The sequence below is a fragment of the Natator depressus genome, chromosome 2 (assembly GCF_965152275.1).
Source record: "Natator depressus isolate rNatDep1 chromosome 2, rNatDep2.hap1, whole genome shotgun sequence".
Lineage (NCBI taxonomy): Eukaryota > Metazoa > Chordata > Testudines > Cheloniidae > Natator > Natator depressus.
In genome coordinates, this window is record NC_134235.1 from 61,074,948 (window position 1) to 61,091,588 (window position 16,641).

Sequence of the window (16,641 nt, forward strand, 5' to 3'; positions counted from 1 at the left end):
TCTTTTTGTTGATTAGATTCCAAAGTCATCTTGTTGTTATTTCTATTCCCTGATTGGATAACTTATGTAACTAACCAGTCCAGCTTGACTAATAATAATAGAGTTTTACACAGTTCAGAGTTTGTTTCTGGCAAATATTAGAGCTAAGAATTGACTTTTGGGGCTAAATCCTGCAGTCCTAAGATTTAGGCTAAATTCTGCCAGTGAGAGTTTGGCTTGAAGACGCTTTGAATAAGAACTGCAGGCCCTGTGTCAGTATCCATGTTAATAAAGACAGTGCCATCAAATGTTCATGGAAAGTGGATGTGAAAGGGTCACAAATGTGGTCAAATTGAAATTCATTTTGGAACAATTATTTGTGGAATATTAGCTCACTACATAACAAATCCACACTTGTTCATCATTTGGATACTTCATGAATGCTATTTTCAAGATATGTTCTAACCAGATGAAACTGATGCCTGAAATAATATACAGAACAGTGTATTTGTGTTTCACATTTTGTCTGGCTACGTACTTCCACACTAACTTCTTTTCACTGCCCCTTTAAGAGCACAAGTTAATAATGCCACAAAAAGATAAATCAGCAGTGTTCAAAGGAGCAATAATCATGTCAGAGGTGTAGATGGCATGAAGATGATTGAGTTGTGCCTCTTGTATTAGATGTTTCAAGGAATATTCATCCCTTACGTAACATAGAGCAATGGACAAAATTTCCATGTTACTCTGATACCTCATGCCATCACATTTAATTGTGTAACAGTCAATCACTATCACATAAATTTGCTTCTTCCATGATTTCTTGTAAGACAGTGGTAGGCATGTTTTCAGTGAGCTGATTCTAGATTTCAGGAGACGTATATTTGACATTTGCTGGAATTGCTAGTTATTGATATACCTTTCTGAAGACAACTTGTCCTTCTGGCTTTTTGAGCACACCTAATATGAGTTTATCTCTTCTGAGCATTAGTTCATCCATTATGATCAATTAAATTAGGTAAATTATAGACCATGAAAAATCATGGGTTTTTAAAAATTTTATGTGTAAGTAAAAGTCCCTTATTATATACCTTTGTCTGGCACAGTATATTTCATGTTATCATAGATCAGAGATTTGGATTACTGCTTGTGATATTATCCAATTTAGCTTATTAAGACACCTTGCTACATAGCTCCCTTTAAGAAATGTTTAGAATTCCATGCATTTTACACTGTAAGATAAATATGCTCACTAAAAATACATACTTTTCTTATATTTACTCTCTCCCTCTCTCCCTCTTTCTCTCTGTGTTACATACACACATATACACTAATAAATATGTTACATTTTGCTATGCTCTAATATACGTTAGGCAGGATATTGTTTATTCACTGTATGGAATACCAGAGTTAATATCTATGTTAAAAATTTAATTCACTGAATTGCTTCTGCTGTGGACATAGCATGAATATGGGCTTGATCAAGCCAGAGAAAGGAAGTAATGCCTTGACAAAGCCTTCATCAACCAGCGGAGAGAAGAACAGCAGGTTAAAAAAAAAAAAAAGAATCAGCTCGCTGTACCAACATCAAGCCATGGAAAAGACAGTTGAGTACAGAAAAAAGACATTTCTAGAACTGGAGTTAAATAGTTCAAGGAATTTTCAGGCAATATAATGTAATTGTCTCTTGTATAATTTTTAGGACCACAAGCAGGTCATGTATTTTGACTACCCATTTATCAGACCATATGAAAAAATGTCCATCCCCTCTCAGGAATATCATCTTTTCTTAATGACTTAAACTGCCTTCAGAAATAATGCTCCTTTAAATGGACAAACTAAGCAAAGTAAACTGCTCCATCTTGTGAGTCAGTCCCTGAAGTAACACTTTCTGGAGGTAGTATACATTGTGCGAAACCAAAAGTGAGGGTGGTACTTGTCCAAGGTTAGTCAGCATTAGATATTAGAGTAAAGGGGTTGCTCTACTATGTAGTCCACGTTCTATGTAAACAACTCCTCGACATTTATTTATTAGTTAATTAAATCATCAAAAATCAGCTACTTGTTGCTTCTCAATTTCTTTCAAGAGGAGAATGCCTCTGGTGCAGCAAATAATGTATGTAAAAAACAGTGGTCTGTAGCTCAAGAGAATGCCAGCTGTTCAGAATCCATAGCTACCCTACATCATGTCTGTCTCTAAGTTTGTCTGGTCTTCGGGTTTTTCCTGAAGGACCTCCTCTGTGAAGAGAGAAACTCCAAGCCCCCATCCCCACACTCATATCCTTCTGAGAGCTAGCAACATTTAGCTAGTTGCCAGCATGAGTGAGAAGCTAAGCACCTAAGTTTAGGGTGCCTCAACAGAGAAGCTCTGTGTTCCTGTGCTGGTTCCTAGAAAATGTCACACTGTTATGGTGAACTAGTGCTCTGTATAAAATCTGTTTCTTCAGACACATAGTCATTTTCCTCCTTTTGCAAGTGCTTTGCCACATATTCCTTTGTGATCAAGTCTGGCTGGTGAGAGAACCGAAGACTAAGTAGGGTTTGCTAGTCAGGCTTTCAGTCAGACCAGCTTGTATCCACACCAGGATTCTGCACCCACCTTGCGAATTGAAATGTGACTCAGTATTTTTTTGTGAATTTTATTAAAACACTTACATAAAATAAAGGAAAAATCACAAAACCAAGTTACCATTAATAATATTAAACTCAACTAAGAATAAAGAAATGCAACTACCAAATCAATATAAAATCAAGGTCAAATAAAAAATTAGTCTTGATTTTGTGTTCAAATTAAATAATCCACCTAGCTAAATAATTGAATTAATACCTAAAATGATCAATCCTTATATAAAATCTAAGAAGGGGTTTCAGGAGGTGGTTGTCCAGTTGGTTATAGAACTTTACCAAAGTCAATCAAATCTATAATTGGAATGTTTCAATATCTTAATATTGAAACCAAATTATTAACTAATGTCCAAATCACAACCTCAGAGCATATTATGGAACTTCCTCCTTAGACTTTAATTCTTGAGTTGCAGTTGAGCCTTTCCTCCACCCAGAGCTGTAACAATACAGGCTTTAATAGGGTACTTTTGATAAGCAGAAGTTTGACATCTCTTATTTAGCAACAATTACATACCACAATCTCAAGTCTCTCAGGACTTTTAAACACAGAGCACAGAGCACACACTAACAAGTAAATTTATAAGACAACATTTAGGGCTATTTAAATGTTGGGAACATTTCTTTCAAGTGCCTTCCCATTGTGGACTTTACAGGTGCTCTCACACACATGCATGCATACTTCTACTTCCACACCATGGTGGGGGAAGAGAATAAAAAAAATAGAAAAAAGGAAAAATAATATACTTCAGATAACACAGGAGTTGCAAATTCTCCAGCTCCTTCAGTCTCTGGGTTCCCAGAGAAAGAGCTGTAATTTCAGGCAAGGACCAAGACCCCAATATTCTGCTGGCTCAGCATTTCTTGGCAGCAGGCCTCCTTTGGATGCAGGGAAAGAAAAACTAGAGTGGCCAGATGTTGATATTGTGACTTCCTCTCCTCAATCTCAGAGATTCTGGAAGGTCTGTCTCCCCTCAGGTGGCATATTGATCCCAAAGGTGAAGTTTCTTGGTCTAAGCCTAGATTAATAGTTTGTGAAATTTGCCTACTCATCCTTACAGTACCTCCAAGGTCTTCAGACAAATCAGGTGCAAGGCCTACATTGGTCCAATCAGTTTCTCCTAATTGAACATTGGTTTGGAAAAGGTCTACTTAAATCAGCTATTTTTAAAATATTCATTCTTTTATCTACCACAGAGACTGTAAGTCTGATCTCCACCTGCCCAAAATATCAAAAATCTGGATACATGAGACCATACTTGAGGAAGCTGGCATGGTCTTATCTGGGTGAAAGGTCTTAAAATTACATTATGTCACCAGTTTATGGATAAGTTAAATATAAAAATCCTATCAAAATAGTTAATTGAAAAGAAACCCTAACAACAAAACCGGGCCCTTGGCAAGTTAAAAATAAGTTCAGACTTATGTTCAGTTTCATCACCTCCAGTTCCTGAGGAATGAGGAACAGTATTTTTATTTTTGAACTGGGTTATAGGTCAAGCTGCTTATCTTCTGGAATCTTCATCTAGATAAAGAAAAGTGGCTTTAAAGCCTATCAAGATGAAATCCACCTACAACATACAATTTTATTATTGTATTTTTATTATTATTGATTATTATTATTTGTACTATTGTGGTGCCCAAAAGCTCTACTCATAAACCCTGACCCCTCTGTGCTAAGGGCTGTGCAAACTCAGAACAAAAAGATGGTCCCTGCACCAAGGGTCTTAGACTCTAAGTAGGAGCTGTACTCCCATATAAGCTATTCTTCTCACACTGACAACTCTCAAAGTTATGTTCCATGGAATACTTTCAGGCAGTGCATGCGATCTAGTCCCTGAGCCATCAAAACATTCAAGTATGTGCTTACTTTAACTATGTGAGTGATGCCATTGAAGTCAATGAGTCAGTTCACATAGTTAAAGTAAGCACATGCTTAAGTTCTTGCTGGATCAGGGCTTTAATAAACAACCATGAACAAAGCTGCTGTTTTGATTGGGATATTTCAGTTTGTTCTTACAGTACATATTCATAACTGTTTCATGCTGCTCGAAAAAGACAGCGCTATAGGCATGCTAACTTGTGCAGAACTTCCCTAAAAATTGTGTGTGTAAATGTCCTGACTGATGTTGAAACATTTTTATATTTGCAGAGAAGTAACTGCATTTTCTAATTTGATCAATTTTCATTAGGAGTTGCCTATTTTTGACATTTATGTATCCCTCATAGTATCATTCTTCTGATACCCTTCATTTCACTTTCTAGTAGTCATATGAAAGTGATCTATTAAAAATTACCCACACCTATAATGATTCGTCTTTGAATGTAAGCTCCTTGGGGCAGGGACCTTTATTTACCTTTTGCTTCTTTGTAAGCACAGTGCAAAGGACAAGGAGTAAAGAACCCAACTATTGGATGATTCTCAAACAGATGGCCTTGCGTGTGAAAAATGCAGGAGTTCTTGAGTTAGGGTAAGGACCTGGAGGGGCTAACAGAAGTGAGCAGAAAGCCTCTGGGAACTGTAGCTCATGTTGGGCTGAGGAACTACTTTATTTTGATATTTTGGCCAAGTTTATGTTTAACCAATAAATTGTGCCCTCAGGCAAAGGCCTCAAACAGTCTCTGGCATTGAATGAATCTGCCCTGGGCTGGTAAGATAGCCCACCAGCTTACAAGCATGTACCCATCTTCCTTCATTTTTGTGAGGTTCTGAACACCCTGAAAGTTCTCAAGAAATACAAATAGTGCTTTATTTTCAGAGATGTTGAGCAACTCATTTTCTGTTGAAGACAATGGGAGGCCTGTGTAGGTGGTTACTTAGCACAACTTAAAATCAGGCCAATAAAGACCCATCTTGCTGGCACTGAAATTAATAGTTGTTTTGACACCAGTGCAAGCAGGATAGGGTCCTATCATAATAGCTTCTGGAGAGGTATTGTTCAGGCACTTACACAGTACACTAACTATTCTTTAGTGTTTTCATGGGCAGGACACCAAAATTCCTTCACTGAGTTGCCCAGGCAGCCTTTCATTAGTTTAAAACATTTTTACATTGAAGGAACTGCTTGCTAGTTTGCTTCTTTTTGCATCAGAACAAGAGCTGCTGTCTTATATATTTTTAAATCAGCCTCAGCCTTGGTTCTTTCAGATTATCAGTGGCATAACCTCTTTCTCTGAAATATGTCTTGCATTCTCTGTTGCACTTAACTGTGCAAAGATATATTAGCATACTTTTTTTTGATAAAGACAGAAAGATAATTTGAATGAGGTTATGCACTGAGAAGAGACTATAGAAAAGGCATATGAGGTTCCATATTTTTGTCTCAGTGACTCCAGAGCAAATATGTTTTGTTTATAAGTAAACAGATCTGCTTGTTATTAGCTGCCAGCCCTTCCAACTTACCCTGGAATCTGAAAGTCAGTCTTAGTTTCTGCTGTTCTGTGCATCATCATCAGAAATCAAGATTCTGCGTGCTAAATTCTGACCATTACTTACCATTGCCATTACCATTGCCAGTTACTTACCATTGCCATTAATGGATTTGCTTTTAGATACACCTGTGTATTACCAATGCCTATCACAGGCTCACGCAGAGCTAAATGACTCTGAAGAGCTAAATGGAGTAAAACTTAGTAAAAACATAATTTTGTGTTCCAGTTCAGAGCAACTTGGGTACAATAAACTTTTCAAATACTGTGAATTAGCTGCGCTTTGTATGTTTCTTGAGAAAGCAATCAATATTTCATCCTATTTTTGTTTAATGAGAAATTGTACTATTTTTTAAAAGAAACCACGAACAAGAAATGCTCTGAGGCCTGGATAAGAACACCATATACACTGGGACTTTTAGACACAGTAAGACACAAAGTTTGAGTGACAGTTATGTTATCACCTATGTGAGAAGGGTACTCTCTGTGGTCTTTTTCTACAGTGCAGTACTCCTTAGTCCTAACCTATTGCAGTGTAGAAAGAAAATGGTCAAATGTTGACACATAATAGGGTTTTTTTTTACCAACCCTTACACGTCCTCTCTTCTTCTACCCAGCTCTTTGTTTCTTTTGTACCTCTTTTTTTTCTTCCCCTTTTCCTTGATAGTCATTTGGTTTTACTGATGTATTCAATGAAGATAATTTAACAAGCCTTTAATATTTTACTAAAATTTTATGTATATTTTTCTTTTTAAAAAAATCTCATTACAGATGAAAGGCCAGATTCTCTTCTGCGTTCTAGCCTCTTTGCGTGGATCTGGCTGATGGTCCTTTCTGCAAAGAAGCTGGAAAGCTGACAGATCTCCCCAGCTGACACAGTTCCAGTCATATCCCAACTGGGTAGCTGACTCCTATGCCATCTCTGTAAGGTGTATGTGAGAAGTGAGTAGGAGCATTTGCAACACTACCGCACTCTGGCTATTCTTGGCTGGCTATCTTTGGCTGGTAGACAGCATCCTGAGGGTAAATTAGATCAGCCAAGGGTTGCTCTTAAGTGCAAAAGGTAGGTAAACAACCAGTCACGGCATAAAGGAGCTGCAACTGATTCCTTTGCAGCCCTCTGTAGTGACATCCAGTAGACACTGGGCAAAACAGAATTTCGGTCTAAAATTAATGAGCTTGTTTGTCAGTCACCTAGGGGTTCCATATTTCATGATACTGGGGTTCTACAACTGGATTTCAGTGGGAACCTTGCATTGTAGCTCACTGGATTGAGCCCTTAAATACTATAGTGATAAGAGAGAAAGAGAATGTTTCTTTTATATAGGATAAATTTGTATGAACTATTTCTCTTTCACAGAAATCAATTCCTATCCTATCCCCCTGGGATTCCAGATGGAAAGATTTCAATATTTATTTAAACAAAAAGTGATACTCAGAAAATTATGGAAACCCATGTAACCCATGTGAATGTTTACAATTTTAACCAAGTTTGAAATAAATATTTACAGTTGAATTGCAGTCTAAAAATTGAAGGGAATATGTTAGCTACAATATCTTAATCGAGAAAATATACATTGTTAAAGTAGTTATTTAAGAGCTTATTACAGAATTGGAGAGAATAGTTTTCCTTTCTCCTTTTGAAAGCAAATTTGCATTAAATCCCCATTATGGACCTTCTTTTAAAAAGTTGATTTTATCTGGTTAAAAAGATCAAATTGATAACATATATCATAAGGCAGATATTCTTCAGCAAAGATCTAAATTAAAGCTACTGATAAAATGCCCTCATTTAGGTGAAATAATATGCATTTAAAAGCTTTTTTTTGAGCACAGAGTTCAGGTATTATGATTGGGAATTTTGTGATTTATTGTTTTCTGGGGGATACAGTTCTATTGGCTGTGGAGTTGGGGATGGTTAAGCTGCTGTTTAATTTGATTGTTGTGTCAAGGTTGCCTAGGGCTATAGATAGCGTTTCAATGTTGTAGAAATCCAGATAAATAAATAAAAATAAATCTGTAAAATGGGGACAAAACTATAGCCTACAGGTACATTTAGACAAAAAGAATGGGATATGGGTAAACTCTCCTCTCTCCCCCCACCCCCATATAAATGGATATAGGAAATTTATGTAAAGTGGTTATCACTAATGGACAAAAGTGTACATGCTTTACAGAACCAAAGGTGAATGGAGGAGGGGAAACATGGTAAAAAAAGAAGACAAGAAAGCCCAGCCAGAACCCATCTGCAGTGTAACCATAGGCAACTACACAGACTCATAGGGAATTTTAAAGGTGCCAACACAACTGCCTCTGGGGTCTGCCAAGGAGGCAGGTGCTGGTGCTGAGTGACTATTTTCTACTCTTTGCCACACCATTTTCAAGAATCTTACCTGATCATCTCCCCATCTTCTATGGATAGCACTGAGGTGAGGTAGGGGACGTGCCACCACTGTCACACTTTATTTTGCACAATAGTTTTAGCAAGCTTAGAGAACTTTTGATTTGAAATCCAACACCACATGCTAGGCTACTCAAAAACTGGGAAATTTTGATTTTTAAATGGAAAGTCTTACAAGTGGTATACCTGGATTCATGTTCAATCTGTTGTAGTCTGTCCATGACTGAAGGTGTGGGGCTCCCCATTTCCCCAGTAGTTTTCATTAAGAAACACTTGCTTACCTCGTTTGGATGTACTACACACAACATCTCTACTGGTGGATCTGTATGGCCTGTGTCAAGTTCTTTCCTTAGTTCTCATTTATGTCAACCCACTGGAATTAAGTTCAGTTTTCCCTCCTTTTAAAATCCCGGGATCCACTAGGGAAATATGAGCAAGTTATAATGACCAGTGCTTAAATTGTTTTGATGAGAGGGGTAAACGAAGGGTATAGATTTACAATCTGGAGATGCCTGTCTGTTGATTAGATATAATCCTTTTTTTTTATTTCCTTCTCTTCCAGATTAGAAGACATAAAAGCAGTCACCTGTCAACCCAATCCAGCAATGAAATTCAGCAGCCTATTGTCCCAGTCACTGCTTTCAATCACTCTAAACGGTCTCCAGAGACAATCATTATTACAGGACATGTTCCTAAGAGTAGATAAATGGAACTCAACCTGCCAGCCTGCATAGGGAAAGATGGACAGTCTTGGCCAAAAATATGAAAGGGCCTGGAGCTTTATTGACATTTACATCAAAAATAGTTAGCAATGAAAGCAGCTGTTGTGGAGAGCTTTCACCACAACGTGTTTGGAATATGCAGTGAATTGAAATACAGACCTCCTGACAAGCAATTTACCTTCTGTCAGTCTCCATGTGCTTGCAGCATTACTGGGTACTTGCTGTGATAGCCCACTTAAAGCTGCACATGTGTACAGTTTGGATGAAAGATTAACGACAATTTGAGGCAGGAAGTAACGAATTGTGGAGTGTCATTCATAATGGCCGACATTGTCATCTGCAGGGTGACACCATAGCAAGAAGGTGCCTCTGTTGTGACTAGCTTATAGAATCAGATGTCATTCATTCTAATGAAGATCTGCCTACAATTCTAATAAGCCGAGTGCGAGACAGATCAGGATTATAAGCATTAATCTGCCTTGTTTGTTGACATTAACATGATGACTAAAATGCCACTATGCAAGAAATTCCTTCAGAAGCTATTAAAAAGGGGCAATCTTAATACGGAGTATTACAGCCCAGAACAAAGGATTTGCCAGGAGTTAATTTCCATGTTTACTCTTGTCATTTTCTACACAACCTTGATTTTTTTCCCCCTCTAAATAATTTGCACTACATGAAAGTTTTTGATGTTCCATGAATATACTGCTCCTTTCTGTGGCCAAAACACATCCAAATTATGGTTTGCAACAATGCAAAATATTGAGTCCTATTGGCCCCAAAGCTTATGGAAAGTAACATTAGCTAAATATTTATTGTACTATTATTTTTAGGTGATCTTTTATGAGAATAACAAACCAAATCCATACCACATGCATTTAAAAGGAACACTTTAAACAACATTTAATCTAAATGTATCTAATATGTGATTGATTGGATTGTCTTTTAGACGGCACAAGAATTAGTCATTTCAAACTGATAGGGTGCTCTTGACTACAGGGTCAATGGAGAACTGCCAAGGCTGATTTTTCTATAGAAATCAAGATTCGTATGAGTCATTATCAAATGGAATTGAAATGAAGCTGTGTGTAAATCTGTTTAAAGAGGGCTAGGATGAGGATATTAAGGGTTTTGATCTTTATCCTTGCAAAAGTAGAGGACTCAATCAATGGATATAAAAACTGATTTGTCTTTTCTGTCTGTCCTTTCACCTGATCTTAAAAATATTTCACTGCTTGTATGTGTATCAAATTTTCCTCCATAATAGATCTGAATGATAATTATGTAAATTAAGATATAGGGTAAAACTTTCAGAAGCTCCTAAGATTTTTAAAGGCATTGAAGTGGCTAAAGACGTAGCCTGGTGCTTACCCACATATTTAGGTACCTACATGATTTTTAAAATCATGCCTCTAAGTCATTTTGAAAATGGGAATTAGGCTTCTAAGTCACTTAAGTGCTTTTTATCCATAATCAAATATCAACAAGTCTAGGCGAGAGAAAGGTGAAGGATTTAGCTTTCCCCATGCTACATTACTAATTATTTTATGATTATTATTTTGTTTATGTAGTCACTGCACTTTGAGTCAATTTAAAAATAAATGAGGACATAAGGGATCTGATTCTCTGTGCATTGCAACTTCTACAGTCAATTACAGCTGTGCAAAGGGGGCACAAAACATACTATACTAATTGGCACTCACTTTGCAGAGGCGTAGATGATTACCCAAGATATGACAGTGGGGAATCAGGCTCTATACCTGTACCTGGAGAAGCCTACAGTCAAGTAGCCAGCACAGTTTAGCCTTTGTGGAGGGGAAATTAATCTATGCCAGGTTAATCTGGAACAAAGGGGAAACCATATTGCAATTCCATGTAATTCCACAATGTAGTCTCTGCACTGTGCCTTTCTCAGGGATTGTGGCAAAGCCCCCATATAGCCTTTAATTAACATCATACCATAATGATGGAGCTGCACAGTATAAGCAGTCTAATAAAATACAAGATAAAATAATTTTAAATGATTAAATTAAGATTATAAATGCCAGCCAGCTCCCTCAGATCAAAGGGCGACTAACCATGGTAGTGGCAAAGGCACGCATGCACAGAGTGTTGATTAGATGCCATTAGCAAAGCTCTTCTCCTATCGCACCTTAAAACCTTCACAAAGTCCAGTCAGATCCACAGTTGGCTTTTATACATACCATGCTGGGAACACATTCTGAAAACTTCCTGCCATTGAAATACCGAAAACCAAGAATCCTTTTTGCCTTCATAGGGCTCTTTTTGCCCCCAAATTTTTGCAGATATAGGCAGGTCCTTCTGCTAGATTTATCAGTGCTATAGTAGGTGCTTCTAACTTGGGGTTCTGGATCTTATGGAAAGCTATTTGCCAAAGTATGGATTTGGCCATAGGTGCTGACTTTTGTTTTAGCTAGTGGGTGCTCGCTCCTCTCTGCCCCTCTCCTCCTATGCGAGTGGCAGGCGGGGCCTCATGGGGAAGAGGCTGAGTGGGGAGGGGGCTTCAGGGTGGAGTCTCAGGGGGAAGAGGCCAAGCAGGGGTAGGGCCTTGGGGGGGAAAAGGCCAAGTGGGGGCAGGGCCTCTGGATGGAGCATGGATGGAGTGGGGGGCAGGGCCACAGTCCGGGCACTGGTGCCCACAAAAGATTAATCTGCACCTGCAGATGCTGAGCAACCCATATTTTTTCCGGTGGATGCTTGAGGCCTGGAGTACCCATGGAGTCAATGCCTGTGGATTTGGTCCATGAGATTTGACTTCTTTCAGGAGGTTCTTATTACTAGAAGTGATAGCCTTTTACAGTGAAAATAGTTGTCCTAATTTATGCCAGAAGTAAATTTTAGCTCGAAAGCCCAGAACCTCAAAGGTACTTGGGAGTCTAACTGCCCCTGATTTCAATGGGAGTTGGGCATCTAAATACTTCTGAGGAACTGGACCCAAGTGCCCTATGGTGTGGGGTGATGCCATTGGGTAGAAATAATGTCCAAGCTATGCATAGGTGCTGACTTAGTTAACGAGATTGAGGGAATGGATGTGGGTGAATTGAATTTAAATTTCTGATTCAATGCACAGCAGCCATGGGTAAGGCTAATGACATGCTGACTTGTATTATGAGGGCTATATTATCTAAATTAAAGGAAATTGCATTATCTCTGTATAGCACCCTGGTTGGATTGCACTTGGGGCACAATATCCAATTTGGGATCTTACTGTAGAAAGATATAGTTAGTTAACCTGAAAAGGGTACATTGCAGGACAGGAAAGATGGTTAATAGAAAGCAGGGGGTCACATCTGAGGAGAGGTTGATGGAATTAGTCTTGAGAGAAGATGATTAAGAAGAGTCCTCCTGATTTAAATAGGTTTCAGAGTAGCAGCCGTGTTAGTCTGTATTCGCAAAAAAAAAAAAGGAGTACTTGTGGCACCTTAGAGACTAACAAATTATTTGAGCATAAGCTTTCGTGAGCTACAACTCACTTCATCGGATGCATTCAGTGGAAAATACAGTGGGGAGATTTATATACATAGAGAACATGAAACAATGGGTGTTACTATACACACTGTAAGGAGAGTGATCACTTAAGATGAGCTATTATCAGCAGGAGAGCGGGGTGGGGGAGGGGAAGAAACCTTTTGTAGTGATAATCAAGGTGGGCCATTTCCAGCAGTTGACAAGAATGTCTCAGGAACAGTGGGGGATAGGGGGAGGGAAAATAAACATGGGGAAATAGTTTTACTTTGTGTAACGACCCATCCACTCCTTGTCTTTATTCAAGCCTAATGTAGTGGTGTCCAGTTTGCAAATTAATTCCAATTCAGCAATCTCTCATTGGAGTCTGTTTTTGAAGTTTTTTTTGTTGAAGAATTGCAACTTTTAGGTCTGTAATCGAGTGACCAGAGAGATTGAAGTGTTCTCCGACTGATTTTTGAATGTTATAATTCTTGACGTCTGATTTGTGTCCATTGATTCTTTTACGTAGAGACTGTCCAGTTTGACCAATGTACATGGGAGAGGGGCATTGCTGGCACATGATGGCATATATCACATTGGTAGATGTGCAGGTGAACGAGCCTCTGATAGTGTGGCTGATGCGATTAGGCCCTATGATGGTGTCCCCTGAATAGATATGTGGACACAGTTGGTAACGGGCTTTGTTGCAAGGATAGGTTCCTGGGTTAGTGGTTCTGTTGTGTGGTGTGTGGTTGCTGGTGAGTATTTGCTTCAGGTTGGGGGGCTGTCTGTAAGCAAGGACTGGCCTGTCTCCCAAGATCTGTGAGAGTGATGGGTCATCCTTCAGGATAGGTTGTAGATCCTTGATGATGTGTTGGAGAGGTTTTAGATGGGGGCTGAAGGTGATGGCTAGTGGCATTCTGGATGGTGTTTTCAGGAAGATCATTGATGGATTGTAGTTTCCTCAGGAAGTCAGTGGTGTTTCGAAGATAGCTGGGAGCACTCCACTGACTTCCTGAGGAAACTACAATCCATCGGTGATCTTCCTGAAAACACCATCCTGGCCACTATGGATCTACAAGCCCTCTACACCAACATTCCACACAAAGATGGACTACAAGCCATCAGGAACAGTATCCCCGATAATGTCACGGCAAACCTGGTGGCTGAACTTTGTGACTTTGTCCTTACCCATAACTATTTCACATTTGGGGACAATGTATACCTTCAAATCAGCAGCACTGCTATGGGTACCCGCATGGCCCCACAGTATGCCAACATTTTTATGGCTGACTTAGAACAACGCTTCCTCAGCTCTCATCCCCGAATGCCCCTACTCTACTTGCGCTATATTGATGACATCTACATCATCTGGACCCATGGAAAAGAAGCCCTTGAGGAATTCCACCATTATTTCAACAATTTCCATCCCACCATCAACCTCAGCCTGGACCAGTCCACACAAGAGATCCACTTCCTGGACACTATGGTGCTAATAAGCGATGGTCACATAAACACCACCCTATACTGGAAATCTACTGACCGCTATTCCTACCTACATGCCTCCAGCTTTCACCCAGACCACACCACACGATCCATTGTCTACAGCCAAGCTCTACGATACAACCACATTTGCTCCAACCCCTCAGACAGAGACAAACACCTACAAGATCTCTATCAAGCATTCTTACAACTACAATACCCACCTGCGGAAGTGAAGAAACAGATTGATAGAGCCAGAAGAGTACCCAGAAGTCACCTACTACAGGACAGGCCCAACAAAGAAAATAACAGAATGCCACTAGCCATCACCTTCAGCCCCCAACTAAAACCTTTCCAACGCATCATCAAGGATCTACAACCTATCCTGAAGGACGACCCATCACTCTCACAGATCTTGGGAGACAGGCCAGTCCTTGCTTACAGACAGCCCCCCAACCTGAAGCAAATACTAACCAGCAACCACACAACAGAACCACTAACCCAGGAACCTATCCTTGCAACAAAGCCCGTTGCCAACTGTGTCCACATATCTATTCAGGGGACACCATCATAGGGCCTAATCGCATCAGCCACACTATCAGAGGCTTGTTCACCTGCACATCTACCAATGTGATATATGCCATCATGTGGCAGGAATGCCCCTCTCCTATGTACATTGGTCAAACTGGACAGTCTCTACGTAAAAGAATCAATGGACACAAATCAGACGTCAAGAATTATAACATTCAAAAACCAGTCGGAGAACACTTCAATCTCTCTGGTCACTCGATTACAGACCTAAAAGTTGCAATTCTTCAACAAAAAAACTTCAAAAACAGACTCCAACGAGAGACTGCTGAATTGGAATTAATTTGCAAACTGGATACAATTAACTTAGGCTTGAATAGAGACTGGGAGTGGATGGGTCATTACACAAAGTAAAACTATTTCCCCATGTTTATTTTCCCTCGCCCTATCCCCCACTGTTCCTGAGACATTCTTGTCAACTGCTGGAAATGGCCTACCTTGATTATCACTACAAAAGTTTTCTCCTCCCTCCTCCTGCCGCCGCTCTCCTGCTGGTGATCACTCTCCTTACAGTGTGTATGGTAACACCCATTGTTTCATGTTCTCTATGTATATAAATCTCCCCACTGTATTTTCCACTGAATGCATCCGATGAAGTGAGTTGTAGCTCACGAAAGCTTATGCTCAAATAAATTTGTTAGTCTCTAAGGTGCCACAAGTACTCCTTTTCTTTTTCCTGATTTAAATGTTATAAAATTAATCTTGAATAGCTTCTGAAGTTCTTGCATGACCAGAACCAGGGGACTTAGGTTTAAATTAAGAGGGAACATTGATAGGTGGAATGGACTGGCAAATGAGGTATTTATATCACATTGTCAGAACATATTAAAGCAAAATTTGGATGACAGCTTGGAATTTAGCATGTCGAATGACAGCTAGTAGGGCCAGTGAAAATACACGGCAAGTAACTTCCAACCTGTAGGCTCTGATCCTGCAAAGGGGTTGTGGTTCAACTATGTGTACTTTTGCCAGGCTGAGATCTTTGTGTGGACTCAGAGTTTCACTGTGGATTTCAGTATTTTCTGTGGAAATTGAGCTTTCATTTTTAAAAGGGAGGGACATGGTATCCCTAGAAGGTACACCTGTGCAGGGGATAAATATTCCAAGTTTCCACTAGTGGAGTTTCTCCCAAAAGCTTATGTAATGTAGTGGCAGGGGGGCTAATAGAATAGGTGGGGTGTCCCACCCCCTAAATCATGGGTGTCCTGACATCTGCTGAAGACAAAAGTCTCCAATTAGAGACTTAGGGCACCCACACCGCTCCACTGGCTTGCCCCTCCTGTATGGTATATCTCTCAGGATCTGCACTGTCATGAAGTCCCCACTGGCAGCTGCAGATAGGACATTACTTCTGGTTCAGTCAGCAGTAACTTTCCAACATATTTCTGATGAGGGATACGTCTAGTCCCAAAGGGAGCATACCTCGAAGAGCAGCTGTTTTTCTGCTCTTCCTACGCCCTGTACCAGCAGCATGTTTCCACAGCTGCAGAACACCAGACACACAGAGGCTTTCATGGTGTCTGGGGAACGGGCTAGGGGAAGCAAGGAGGAGCAAGCCATGGAACTGCTGCACTGTCGCCTTTGGAGAGAGTAGATCTGACCACCAGTCTGCTGCATTTTGTTACCGTCCATGTCACACGGCAGAAGAGAGCATGTTGCTCCAAGTTTCTAAGCCTTCTGGTTCCTAAGAAAACTTTCTTGTTGTGAAATGTTGCAGGGATCAAATGCATCTGAAGTGTGGAAGACCACATAGAGGCCATGTGTGGAGAATCCTGATGGAGAGACACATGCAGGGGTGCATATGGCACCCTTCTACATGTTACAGAAAGCACATGGGCTAGGGCTGCTATTCTAGTCTGTAAGTGCAGATGCCACATGCCCTGATCCAAGGTTCAGCAGTTGGTTTCAACTCTCTGGCCCCTTTATATTCCACCAACAGAGGATGTGATC